Source organism: Cryptomeria japonica, chromosome 2, assembly GCF_030272615.1.
Source record: "Cryptomeria japonica chromosome 2, Sugi_1.0, whole genome shotgun sequence".
In the NCBI taxonomy this organism is placed as follows: domain Eukaryota; kingdom Viridiplantae; phylum Streptophyta; class Pinopsida; order Cupressales; family Cupressaceae; genus Cryptomeria; species Cryptomeria japonica.
In genome coordinates this window covers 58,129,689-58,144,860 of record NC_081406.1, presented here as the reverse complement: position 1 = coordinate 58,144,860, position 15,172 = coordinate 58,129,689, and positions in this window count along the sequence as shown.

Genomic DNA, 15,172 nt, shown 5'->3' with positions numbered 1-15,172 from the left:
ATAGATATTTGATCGGGAGGACGCCTTTTTATCATTGAGCAATTTTTGCATAGCCGTGTGCAACGACAGTATGGGAGACAACAGGGGATACCACAGGGAGCTTTCTTATATGCTCGCCAGAGACAAGATGTGCCCGAGTGGGGGCCCACAATGGATAGTGTAGCGGCAGTAGAGGAGTACATGACATTGGCATGCCAGATCTGGGGTTGTTAATGCGGGGATGACAGAGGAGTTCTCAACCTACTTCGTGGTACATGCAGTGGCACATATACAAGATCCAACAAAGATGTTACTTGCTTTTGACGATGAGGAGGATGAGAAGCTAGAGAGGCGAGGGGGATTTAGACAGAGAGATGAGGAGGGAGAGGGAGGTGGGGATGATGGAGGAGGTGATGGAGGAGGAGGAGGAGGAGGAGTCTTTGGAGGTGACATAGGAGGTTTAGGGAGAGATAGAGGAGAAGGGGGTGATGGCGGGAGAGATAGAGGACAAGATAGAGGATGAGGAGGGGATGGAGGGAGAGGAGGAGAAGTTCTCCTTGGTGTTGGTGGTTCTGGTAGGGTAGGTGTTGTGTTAGCGGTGGTGGGGGGTATAGAGGATGATAGGCGACCTGCCCAGAGGAGGAGATCAGATGTTCTACCTCCATTGACGCCTTGGACATGAACAGGTATGGGTGGGACCACAAAAAAGGTACCCGTTTAGATTAGGGTACCCCGACAGGACTCACATATTAGATCCCTACAGGTCACTGTGCAGCAGCTATAGGTACAGGTGCTAGCACAACAACGCCAGATTACATAGATTACGGTAGAGCGGGATACAGAGAGAGAGTGCCGGGGTCGGGTAGAGGAGCTTGCAAAGAGATTGCAAGGAGCGACAAGTGGTGCCTCGATGTGGGACACACTGAGAGAGATACGGTACACGACCATGGCAGCTGAGTACTATAGGCAGTTATATGAGGATCTAGTCGTTAGAGAGCAGAGAGCTCCTAGCAATGTAGCTAGTCGATCTGCTTGGAGTCAGACGGGGATAGAGAGTAGAGGTGTTATGGGGCCTTCTCGACGTGATCCACTTGGGGGAGATCCAGGAGCTGGGACATCTATTGCGAGACCGTCAGCCTCAGGAGATAGTCATACCTAAGAGACTTGTCTCTGTTGTATTTTGATCATTTTGTTGTATTTTGACAGACATTGTACCCCTTTGTACATTTCAACCATTTTGAGAGATACATATATGGCACTGATTTCTCTGATTCTCATGTGATGTGTTATGGATGATGATTTATGACATGCATGTATATGATGCTTCTATGATGATTATGTAATGCTTAGATAGTAATGCTTTTGATTTTGATTATGATGTATGAGCTATAATGATGAAAATATGATGATGCTTTGTTTATCTTGATCTTGTTGATGTATGATGTGAGATGTATCTTGAAAATGAGATGTATGATAATGATAATGATGTGAGATGTATCTTGAAAATGAGATATATGATAATGATAATGATATTAATGCAAGATGAAAATGTGATATGCAACTAAATGCAAGTGTAAAATGATATGCAACTAAATGATCACCCTCATTTTCTTGTTGTCATAATTGTGTAGTCACATGTTTTTTCTCTGTTTTTGTTTGTCATCATTGAGCTTTTGATACGTTGGAAGTTTATACAAGCATAATGGTATAATTGAACTATAATTACCTGAGTAAAACGTACATGGATTTTGATATTGCAAGACAACACAAGCATTGAGGTATAATTAAACCAAGATGACCTGAGTGTTGCTAGCGTAAAACAGACAAGAATTAACCATTTGTATGCGCAAAGTGGAATAATGTCTTCAATGATATGTTTCCAATCATGTCTCAAGACAAATTTTCACTGTACAAGTGATCACCTCATAGATAGAAAACCAAAAAAATATCAGACTCCCCCGCTACTTTCTCTAGCTCGATGCATCGTTGAGAATTTCAGGAGATCCAATGATTCAAAAATTTGAAGTGCAAAATAGTCAATACTTTATGTGAGATGTAAGAAAATTATAATTCAGAAAATCATCCATCAAGTTGTTAATTGGATCAGTGTCTTGTTTTCTCGACTACTGAGCTGTTGTTGACAATGTTTCCTTAGCGTGCTGTGATTCTTGTTTGCTTGTTGCTGGAATGCTTGAAGTCAGAGGAAAGCTGCCCCTAGTTATAGATATCTATCGATGTTGATATTCACAGTGATTACCAAGCCATGGTGGGATATGATGAACTGATCTTCAGATAAGTAAGGACAGTGACTATGCTAAGTATGTTCGGGATAATGCTGCGTAAAAAGTGTTGGGCAATGGCCATTAGCTTTGACCGTCGATGTAAAAGATATGAGTAATGATAGATAGAGGAGATGTTCCCTCACAAATAGCGCCTGTTGCCAGGTTTTCACCACTTGTTTTTATTGCACCTTTTTGTTGTATTTTTCTGATTTTTTGATTTTTTTTTGTATTTTCACTTTTTCAATGCATTAGACCACTTAAGTGTAGAATTTATTCAAATGGATGCTGTTCGTTGGTTCATCGAGCACATCACCTTCTGAATTTGTTAGCTGATAAGGCGCCTGATCCATAGGCTGATATGATAACATAGGGACCTAACCAGTTAGGTTTAAACTTCCCCTTTTTTTCTCGATCCTGTTGATTTTTGGGATTTTCTTTGAGTAGAAGATCGCCGACTTTAAAAATCCTAGGGATGACTCTGTGGTTGTAGCTTCTGCACATGCCCTGCTGGTATGCTTTGAGATGATTATAGGCATGTTGTCGTTTTTCATCCAGAAGCTCTAGTTCTTGCAATCTGTTACCCGATACTCCTCATATGGTATGAGGCCTTTTAAAGATACTCCGAGTGATGGAATTTCTACCTCAAGAGGTAAAATTGATTCTGATCCGTACACCAATGAATATGGTGTAGCCTCTGTAGGTGTCCGGTTGCTAGTCCTGTATGCCCAGAGTGCCAAATTGAGTTGTACATGCCAATCCTTACCCGCATCATTTACTGTCTTCTTTAGGATTTTCAAGATTGTTTTATTTGATGCCTCTGCTTGACCTTTCCCCTATGGGTAGTAAGGTGTAGAGAAACGACGTTGGATTTTAAATCACTCACATAGTTCTCGCACATCCTGATTTTTGAAGGGACACCCGTTATCTGTGATGATGGAGCTGGGAATGCCGTATTTGCAAATTAGATAATTGAGAATAAAAGAGGCAATCTGCTTTCCAGTTACTGTGGTCATTGGGACTACTTCAATCCATTTTGTGAAATACTCTGTTGTAGTGATAATGAACTTGTGTCCATTTGAAAAGGAAGGATGAATTTTCCCTACAAAATCAAGTCCCCACTAACAGAAGGCCAATATGTCGTAAATGGTTGCAACTCTTGTGCTAGTGCATGGATAAGATTGCCATGAATTTGGCACTTAGGACATTTCTTTGCAAATTGATAAGAGTCTTTTTTCCATCGTCGACCAGTAATATCCCATTCTCAGAAGTTTTTTAGCAAGAGTAGGACCACTTGAATGCGTTCCAAAGGTACCCTCGTGAAGATCGTGTAAAGCAGAGTCAGATTCATTATGATCAAGCAACGAAGAAGAGTACCATCTAGACCTTGACGGTAAAGTGTGTCAGCGGTTAAGGTATAACGAGCGGCTTGCCCGATAAAGTTACGTTTTTTATTACAAGATAGGTCAATGGGCAGGGTATTGGTTTTAAGATTTTCATAGATTGTCCCGTATAGAGGAGAGTATGAACCGATTAAGGCATAGATGATGTGGGAAGCAAAATTGTCATAGGTTGGGGAATACAGTTGATCTACCAGGAACTCATAACGACTCTGTTGCTCTGGAATTTGTAGCAGTGAAGAGATAGTGGCCTTTGCATCAACCACTTTGTTGTCCAACCTTGGTATTTGCTCGAAGGTGATGTGTGCAAAGTACTATTTGAAGTCATCCACCATTCTTTTATATGACAACAAATTGTCATCCTTGCTCTGATATTCATTATTGATCGGATTTAAAACCAGTTGGAATCTCCATAGACTTTCAATTCCATGATTCTCCATTCCATGGCCATTTTGATTCCTGTGACCAGGGCTTCATACTCAGCGATGTTATTGGTGCATGGAAACATGAGTCTATACAATCTGGGAATGGTGTGTCCTTTGGGGGTGACGAACAAGATGTCGACACTTGATCCATGTTGGGTGTAGGAACTGTCAAAGTACAAGGTCCATTGCTGGAGTGTAACAGTAAGGAAATACATGTCTGGAAATTCCACCTTCATTGGTTGCTTATCTAGTAGTAGTGCTTCAGCTAATTGATCTACAATTACTTGTCCCTTGATAGCCCGATGCTCTGTGTATTGGATATCAAACTCACTGAGAATCATGACCCATTTAGCCAGTCGGCCTGTGAGAGCTGCTTTGCTGAGTAAATAATTGAGAGGGTCAATTTTTGCTACTAGCTTGATTGTGTGAGCTACCATGTAATGACATAACTTTTGAGAAGTGAATACCACAACTAAATAAGCCTTCTCAATGAATGCATAATTTAGCTCATATCTGTTTAATGTTCGACTGATATAATATATAGCTCATTCCTTGCCTTCTTGATCTTCTTGTGCTAACAATTCCCCTAATGATACTTCTGTTGTTGATATGTAGAGAATGAGCGGCTTTCCTGTTATTGGTGGTACCAAAACTGGTGGTTTCATTAGATATTACTTGATTTGATAGAATGATTCCGCACACTTGGCTTCCCATTTGAATGGTATGTTCTTATGTAGTAGATGATTGAATGGTAGACTTTTATCTGCTAGTTGGGCTATGAATTGCCTGATAGATTGTAGCCATCCTTGTAGGGATTTGAGTTGACTAATGTTCCTGGGAGGTGACATCTCCATGATGGCCTGTACCTTCGCTGGATCTACTTCAATGCCCTTTTCAGACACAATGTAGCCTAATAATTTACCTGATGTCACCCCGAAGACACACTTCTTAGGGTTTAGTCTAACTTGAAATTGCTCCAATCTTTGAAAGATTTTATCTAATATGCCCAGATGTTCTGCCCAGGTGAATGACTTAGCCAATAAATCATCCACATAGTCCTCCATTAAGGTATGCATCATATCATGAAAGATTGTTGTCATTGCTCTTTGATAAGTTACCCCAACATTCTTCAAGCCAAAAGGCATGACGTTCCAACAATACGTTCCCCAAGGACAGGTGAACGCTGTTTTATCTTCATCCTCTGGGGCTATCTTGATTTGATTATAGCTAGAGAAACCGTCCATTAATGATAGCATTGTATGGCCCACTGTGAGGTCCACAATTATGTTGATGTTGGGCAAAGGAAAGTCATCCTTTGGACATGCTTTGTTGATATCTCTAAAATCTATGCATATTCTGATGCTTCCAGCTGGTTTTGAAACCGATACAATGTTTGAAATCCATTCCGCATAGTCTATAGGTTGAATAAATCCAATGTCTAATAACTTCTTTAGTTCAGCTTTGACCATTAATGCTACATGCAGATTCATCTTTCTTAACTTCTGTTTGACCGGTTTAGCTCCTGGAGCAATAGATAAATGATGCATGATTAAGTTTGGATTGATTCTGGGCATATCAGCATATGACCAAGCAAAATTGATTTAATTTTCTTTGAAGAATCTGATAAACTCTGGTTTTTCCTCTTCTGTTAGTGATTCTGCTAGGTGTATGTTTTTAGCTGCTGCTTCTGTACCGATGTTTATTGATTGAGTTGGCTTAATCAATATGGGTGATCGCTCTTGATAGTGTTTAGGAAGATTGTTAAGTTTCCCATCCTTAGGTGCCTTAAAAAAGGTTTTCACCCTCAGATGCATCCTTTATTTTGATTTTTTTGTGATCTAGTGCTGCCATTGACTGGTTTTTAGCATTAGATCCTTTGTTTCTTTCACTTTTGCGACTGAGAGACTTGGCACCCTCTCGATTGCAGATATCATTATTTTGTTCCCTGGTAGAGCTTGTTTCCGGATTGACTGTACATAGGTAATGGACAATGGATTCATCATCTGGGAAAATAGGTATATCATGGTGTTCAGGTTCGTCCTAGTCTATCAAATCAGGAAATACGAGTGGTAGAGAGTCATTTGGTGGGTCGAGGTCGATTGCGGAAGTGTCATGATAGAGGTATCATTAAGGATGTGTGGGATGTTGGTTAGGTTAATGATATTGTCAAGGTCTTCGATGATATCATCTTTCGTGTAGACTTGTTCGTAGTGTCACTGCTCATTTTCCTTAGCTTCGTAGATATGTTGTGGACCGAATTCAAGTAATCGAGACTTTGTGCCTTGTCCCTCCTGAGAAAGGGGTGTTTGTGAATGTATAGCACCTTCATTGACATCCTCAGTAATATTTGAACAAATAGCCCATTCATAGTCATTAGAATCAATTTCAAATGCACTGTCCTAGAGCCTTTCAGTGCTGCTGACAGGTATGTTGTAGGGTGAGAAAAGACTTCTGATAATTGATACCAGTTTTGTAGTTTTTTCTGATTCCAAATCAGAACCTGCTTGCACCCTTTGCATTTGTTCATACACTCTTTCTCCTTGGAGAGTAGTGATGTCTTCAAGAGGTGACTCTGCCTTGTTTTGAATAGGTTCCTATACATTATGCACTTTCTCATAAGATGCTTCTTCCCTTTGAATGGTCAGTTCCTCTTGTCGTTTCTCTTTTTCCTAGTGTTCTCGCTCTTTCCTTGTTGTTTTTGCTGTTTGGTGTAGTGCCTCTTTCCATGAGTCCTCATTGCATTTCTTTTTTTCTTTCCACTGAGGTTTTTGATACTTATTTTGTTTTTGCCTTGGGGGTATGCTATGTCCATATCCCAGTCCTATTTTATCTTGAGAAAATTGTGAAGGAGGGTCTAGTGGTTCTGTAATGCCTTCTTGACACTTGCCTATATGTCCTTTGCCGTTGTATCCCATCCATTGCATGATCAGGAATCCTTTTCCATATTGTTGTGTTGGTATGACCACCTCCAGAGTAGCAACTCCAACTTCTCCCTCATCCTTGTATAGCCAACTAAGGATGTCTTTCTCTTCTGATTCATTTGCTAGTGTGCCTAATTAGATAAATTTTCCATCAAACTTGGTGATGGGTTGTGTTGCTTGATGTGTCGATGCAGAAGGTTGCCCATGAGATTTTGGTGACGCTGACAATTTAGATAGGCACATGGGTTCGAAAGAGTATTCTCCCATGCCTTGCTCTTTGATTTTTATCTTTTGTTTGAAGTCCATGGATAAAGACTTAAGCTTTTCTTGATGATGATCTAATGCTGAGGAAGTTGGAGCTTCCCTGTTGTGTGGAACCAGGCTGTCTTGAGCTGCCCCCATAGCATTGCAATGTTGAAAAGGATTATTATCGGCAAATATGGAAATCTCCTGTCCATTATATGGGAATTTGACACACTAATGGTAGGTTGAAGGCATTGTTTGCATTTCATGTATCCAAGGATGACCCAATAAAATATTGTATGTTAAGTCTATGTCTAAGACTTGGCACATAGTATCTCTTTGTATCGGTCCTACCTGAATAGGTAGTATAACTGTTCCTTTGGATGATCTTTCTTCATCATCATATTCCTTGATGGTGATCTTTTTGTGTGGATCAATAGACTGTTCAGAGAAGCCTAATGCACAGATAAGTTTAAAAGTATAGATATTAAGACCAACTCCTCCATCTATTAATACTCTTTTAACTCAATGTTTGTAAACTAAGACTTCAATATGAAGGGGAGTATTATGTGGATGACTCAAAGAGATATTATCGTGTTCGGAAAAGGTGAGATTATGAGGCCCTATCATATGAGCCACCATGGCTTGAAATTTATCAATGTCCAGATCTTGAGGCACATTGGTTTCAACGAGTGCATGTTCTAAGATGTCCTTATGTTTCGGCGAAAGTTTGAGTAACTCGAGTATGGATATCTGAGCAGGAGTTCTCCGTAGTTGATTAACCAAATCATATTGAGTCTTGGGGATAGTGGTTGATGTTGATGTATGCCCTTTAAAGACATATTTTTGAGCTCTGGTTGTCACATTGATTGATGTATGGTCTTGTTTGTCTTTGATCTTTATGACATTTATTTGGTTGTCATCTGTTGATATGTAATTGATGGTGGTGTTGTATAGATGATTTATGCGAGATCTTCTTGTATCGTTTGATGATGAGTCTCCTTCCTTGTTGTAATTTGGAAGAGGATTTTTAAAGGCGTCATGATCACCATTTGTTTTGAGACCATCAACCGTTAAATCCCCTCTATCGATCATATCTTGAACAATATTATTAAGCCTCATGCAATCATTTGTGTGATGTCCTTTGTTGCGATAAAAATCATAGAAATGCGAGTCATTCCACCAAGGTGGTTTGATCTAGGGTTCAAAGTTGTTTATGGCTGGTAATGTGATAATCTTGTTTGCCAGGAGTTCTCAGAATGCTGATTCTAAGGTTAGCCCCAATGTTGTGTAGATGCATCTATTTGGGAAAGTGTTGGTGTTACCTCTTTGATTTGTATTATTCCCTCAGTTAGTGTTGTTGCCTTGGGTATTGTTGTTGGTTTGGGTATTGTTGTTGGTGTTTGAATTTGAAGGTCCCTGATTGGTATTTTGTGGATAAGTGTTAGTGCCTTGGTTGACACTTTTTTGATTCTTGTTAGATTGTGGATTACTTGATAAAGCTAATACTGGTTGTTTGGACTTCGTATCATTAGCATCAGCTCCTCCCTCATTAACAACGTTTTTGTTTTTGGTCCATAATCTGGATTTGTCTAAAGTGTTGTTGTTGTTGTTTTGGTTGTTAAAGTGAGTGTTGGATGAATTAGTTCCTTCCTTAAAGAACTTTAATGTTCCTTTCTTGATGCAGGCTTCCTCTACTTGGATTCCATTTTCAATCAACTTAGCAAAAGATGGTATGCACTGGAGCTTGAGTTGATAACTCATCTCACTATTTAGATTGTCGATAAAGATCTCCATCTTTTCCTTTTCAAGCACATCTTGAGGATATCTTGAAACCATACGTCTCCAATGCTGAAGAAACACCATGAATGTTTCATTGTTTTTCTGTTTGGTATTACATACATCCAACATGGTGATCACGTATTGAATATTATAGGAATATTGTGTGATAAATTTGTTTACCAACTCATCAAAGGATCTGATGGGAGGTGTAAGTTTAGACAACCACTCCATTGTTTTCCCTCCCAAAATCATTGGGAATAACCTCATTAAGTAAGTGTCATCGTGAGCAAATTCTAAGCCTATGGTACAAAATTCCCGAACATGATCGCAGGGATCACTTTTACCATCATATTTGTCGTATTCTAGTATATCTAAATTCGGGGGAAAATGTATCATGTTTAATCTCCTATCAAAGGGGTAAGGACAAATTTCGTCCAAGGAGTATCGCACTGTGGTCCCCTGTTGCATGTCCTACATTTGTCTTTGCAACATTTGAATTTGTTGCATAAGAGCGACCATGGGTGCATTTGTTCGTCGAGGGAAAGCTTCTTCCCTTTCATTATCCCTAGTTTGAGCATGGTTGTGTTCAGGTATGATTTCAAGGTCATGCGTTTCTTCTTCTCTCTGTTGTTCTCGATAGGCGTAATTTAGAGTCCTTGTCTTAAAAATTTGTTCATCGACCTTCCTTAAATTTTCAGTATCAAAATCTTCAGGAAGTCTAACTCCTTTTCTAGTTAGCATGAGCATATATTTTTCCTTGTCAGCTTCAATGAGTCTTTCCATGAGATTTTGGAATGAGGGGTTTTCTTGACATTCTTGGAGAAGTTCCTCAGTGATCTTTGTATCTCCCAGATCAGTATAATCGAAAGGGTTGGATAATCTACAACCCATACTTGACTCTAGTTGTGGTTTGCTTTGCTTGTTTCTTTGAGAGCGAGTGACAATGGGCATCTAGTAAAATCTTTCGGTGACAAAAGGGATACAATATTCTTCTTCTCTCTCCGGGGTTGGTGGTTCAGGTCGAGCTATGTTATAAGTGATGTAGATCTGTGGGAATAAAGCGGGATTAATCTTTCCTCCACGATTTAAGAATTGGTTGAATGTCGCTTTCTGAATGTAAGCTCTGCTTCTTAAGGGTTCTTTGTCAAACTCGTTTGATTTACCTTGAAGATACAATCGCATATGACGCAAGAATGTGCGATGTGATTTAAAAAGTTGGTAATTAATATATAGAAACTTATTCCATTTGGTAAGTTTTTTTAGAACTAGGTTGTCTCTTCTTCAAATCAGTTTTGTGATGAAGACTTGTTCTTCTCAAAATATGAGGAGTGGTCATACACAAATGATCAATGGTTTTATTTGATGTTTGGATTGGGATACTTTGTTTGAAAAACTCAAGCTTACTTTATCAAGTAGAGGTTTAGATGCCCCCCCATGACAAAGTGTGTCAAATGATATGGATAAGAGTCTCCTGATATGGAAACTTGATTTGATAGCTCAAGGATTAAACTCGGTATTTGTTTGTGATAGGATCCATTAGATGGTGAAACTTTGATCAATGTGATGATACCGCCTGATTTTGGTTGGATGAAGTCTTATCTTGAGCTAGTTTAATATTTGACAAATTTGTTCTAAGGATGCTTGCTTGATTTTGGAATTGTTCTCTCTGATGACTAGGTTTGGATTCTAACTGGTGAGTTTGACAAAAGGCCCAAAAGGGTGTTTAGGATTGGTGATAAATTTTTCCAAAAATGCCTGTTTTACTCTCTGTTGTTCTGTGTTTTTATCATGCGCTAAAACAAAGACTGGATGCGCTATCTAATGATCTAGATGTGCTACAGGAAATTCCCTATGCGCTAAGTTGCCTATGTTACGTGCTAACTCAGAATTTTGAAAACTATTTTTGCCTAGAAAGGTTATGCACTAATATGTCTCGATTAAGCGCTGTAGTTTAGACTGAAAGTGCTAAGTTAAGCCTCCTATGTGCTACGCTGATGCTCAAAAGTGCTAATATGGTTTCACAAAGCGCTATTGAAATGTTTACCAGTATGATAACTATTTATGCACTATTTTGACTGATGAAAGCGCTAAGTTTTGATTTGGATGCGCTATAGAATGGTCAAGATGCACTAGGAGGTTGCTCCTACCTGCTAAATTGCCTTGATTGCTTTGTTGTTGGCTGTTTTTAGAAATTTGAACACTTGTTTGTTTTGATGGACGATTTTTTGAAAAATAGCTTGAAAACATGACATGAAAGAGATAACCAATTTTGCTTATGCTAAACAAATAGTGTATGCTTTGCGAGGATGTGTTCAAATCCCCAATGTTTTCACAGGTTTAGATACAAGTAAGACAAATTAGATAGACTCTTTTTTCAAGGGTCATCAATAATACCATAGCCCACTAGTCTCGATACTCCGTCAGCTCAAACAACCATGTCACCCCCTAGGGGGCGCCCATTTTTTTGCCTTTTGCCAGAAATTAACTCAAAGTGAATTGCTTCACAATTGAGTAGTTATCTTGGGAGATATATGGTGAGTAATCTTGGGGGCGGATTCTTCCCCACCCTTGCACTATGATATTGAAGATGTTTGGATACTGACTCGACTCAAAGTTTCTATTTCTAAAGTTTTTAATCAGGCTTTCATTCGGTCTTCAGTGATAAAATCCCTCGGGAGGCTTCCCAACCTTTAGAATGAAGGCTTTACGTATCTTAAAGATACTGGGGGAAGGATAATCATTGAGAAAAATCGTTGAAGGGACTTTCGTCAACCTCCAATTTTGATTATAGTGGGCTAGAACACTTGGCGATAAAGCCGTTTCCCACTTAGGTCATTCCCCTCTCACCGACCATTTAAATGGCGCTCTAAGAGCAACTCGGGAGGGTAGGCCTGCTAAAGGTTTTAAGTACTTGAAATGAAGAAAGCATGAAAGAGTGGTTTGGCTTTTTGATCACCCAGTTAAGGGGAGAGCATATACCTTCCACTTTCGAGACAAGACAAACAATCTTCGTTTTAACTTTTAAGTCAATGATTTGCTAACTTCTATTTGGAGATGTTGCTCCAACAAGCATGGTGTTCTTTTTAACCTTTCATAGCAAAGTGTATATTTCCAAAACCTTTGAAAAATAAACTTGGTCAACAAAGTAAATTGTGATTTGGTCAACAAAATTTAATGTCAATAGGGGAAAGCTTTCCCTCTTTGCTTTGCATAAACTGACGATGAGGTTCTTTTTCCTTTGCACTGAAATGAAGTTGATCCTTTTAAGCACCAAAGGAAGGTGAAGTTTGTTTTAATCATGTTGAAAGTAAATTTGCTTGTTCTTTTTAGAGCCCCAAAATGAAGTGTTTTCCTTAACTTGCAAGAAGGTAAATGTGAATTTTGTTGTTCTTTTTACCTTGCAATAAAGAAAAGATGAAGTTTATTTTAAACACCAAAAAGAAGTGCAATTCATTTTAAGCATCCAAATGAAATGATGAGGTTTATTTTAACTTTTGCAAAAAGGAGAGAATGAGTTCTTTTTAACTAACTTCTTTTGAAAGAAAGCAAAAATAAAACTTCTAAACTAACTCCTGTCGCTCCTATACCAAAAGATTAGAACTTGCATGAAAAATCCGTGAGCAATCAAATTTTGATGTGGCATTTTACAAGCCTAAAATAATCTTCCCTCGGTTACAAATTTTGCTTCTTTGTTACATCTATGCGCTAAACTGTTGCACCTATGTGCTATAGAAATGCACAGACGCACTACAAAATGATCCCTATGTGCTGTATTGATTACCAAATGTGCTAGCCTATTTTTCTAATATGCTGTGATTTTATAGTTGATAGTCAGAGTATTATGTGCTAACCTAAGTGCTCAATGCGCTAATGATAGAGTCTAACACGCTAAACAATAAAACAGGTGCACTAGAAGGTTTCTAAGCGCTAAAAGAAGACTCCAATGCGCTAACTCAACTTTTTCACGTACCTGCAATATAACTCATGCATTAAAAATGATATGTTTTATGGGGTTATGCCCCATGGTGGGCGCCAAAAATGTGTGTGGGAAAAGTGGTGCAAAAGAAACTAAAAATTTGGTTTCAAAAGGGTCCACACACCAATGGGACTCTTGGTGCAAGCTATGGAGCTATATTGAATAGCTCAACTCCCCAAGGGATATTCCATTGTTATCTATCTCATAGGATCCCTCAAGTCAATGCCTTTACTCTTAGATCACTGAGCAAAGTGACTTCAGGAATGACAACTCCAAGAATGAGGGATGTTTGATCAACTTAATATGAATGCATTCCTAGTTATGCATGATATTAAATCTAATATGATTTAAACTAGCATGGTTATGATGATAAGATAAAATATTAGTAAAATCCATCCTAACATGATATACTAATCTAATATGAGTGTGCTATGATAATGGAAATGCTTCTTAAAATGCTTATTAAGATTATTTCTATTCAAAGAGAGGCTAAATGCTTGATTAAAATGATTATAGATTAGATGCATGAAACTTAAATATATTTAGCAAAATGTCTATAAATTTTATACTAAAGACTTGGATTATGAAAATGAGAGAACGAGAGCTCTATTTATAGGAAAAATAGGGCAATGGATGGTCAAGATTGGATAATCTTAACAAGGGCCAGGATTGAAAGTTATCAATCCATGTTTACAATTCTCACCAATGAAATGGTGACAATTGTCAACAAAAGACTGTTTGAGAGAAGATGTAAGAAGAATTAAATGCTTAAGAAGACATGATGGTTACCTTAGGAGGTAAGGGTTAAGGTTAGGTTACGATTATCCATTGGATAAAGCTTTTACCCAAAGGATAAACTCTTGTGCAAGGGTTAAAGGGATAACCATGGTCAAAACAATGAATGCTTGATGAGACCCTTGGGTTAGATGAGGGTTGAGTTAGAGAGAAAGTCTCTAATCATGTAAGAAGGTTGAGTTAACCATTAATGGTTAAGAAGACTTTGAGGGTTAACTTGTTGAAGACATAAAACCTTTAATGATTTTCAAAGACTTTGAGGGTTTGAGAAGTGACTTCCCTTTGCTTAGGAATGTGACAATATTTAGGAGATGGATTAGGCTAATTTAGAAGTGATTAGAAGAATCTAGAAGGGGGTTTAGAGAGGCAAGTGGGAGATGTAGGATTTTGCAAGTGGATGGAGGGGAATTTTAATTAAAATAAATTACTTTATTTCAACAAAAATAGATGCAACTTGCATAAATACAAGTGGGGGATTTAAATAAATAAATTAGATTTATTTACTTGCAAGGATCAATTTAGTTAAATGTAAATGGGAGAAAGGGGAATTAATTAATTAAATTGATTTATTTAATTAAAGGTTATGAAAGGTTTAGGTGAACTTAATTAAATAAATTGAGTAATTCATTTAATTAAATAGATGAATATGAAGAATTTTATTAAATAGAGGAATGAGGTTAAAATGAATATTAAATACACTTAGGAAAGTGGTCACTTTTATACGTCTACAATAGCTAAATGCATAAAGGAATCTCCTATGATGACAATATGCCAAGTGAATCGTTTGGGCTTTAAAGGGTGAACAAGAGTAATGACTAAAGAATGAAATCCAAGACCATTATAGGGAGAACACCCATAAAGTGAGCTAGAATTTATACAATTTCTACTAAGCTTCATTGCCATCATAATCTTTAACTATCCATTTAGCGCAAAAAGAAATACCTTGTTTATGAACACTAATGAGACCAAGCTCTACTAAATCCCTAAGTAAATGATAAATATCCGATGGTAGCATGCGAAAAACCTTCATATTGGTCATAATTGGCCCAAAGGAAGTTCCTTAAAAGCTTTTCTAGCTTGCAATATGACTCCTTGGGGGCCACCTAACAAGGGGACTAATAAATGAGTTGTAGCTAGAATGTTAGAGAAAATATGAAATTTACCTTCTAGTGAGAGTAGTTTGGTGATCAAGAAGGTAGGTTACTTTTCATTTCTATCAATAACATATTTGCTAAAGCGTGAGTTGGTTGGCTTGAAAGGCTACCTAAAATTAAAAAAAAAATCTCTAACTAATGGACTTCCATCTAAAAGTATTTAGCCAAGCTAGGGGCTAAGAAAAAGATTTCTTATAATACTACTTTATTCCATTAAA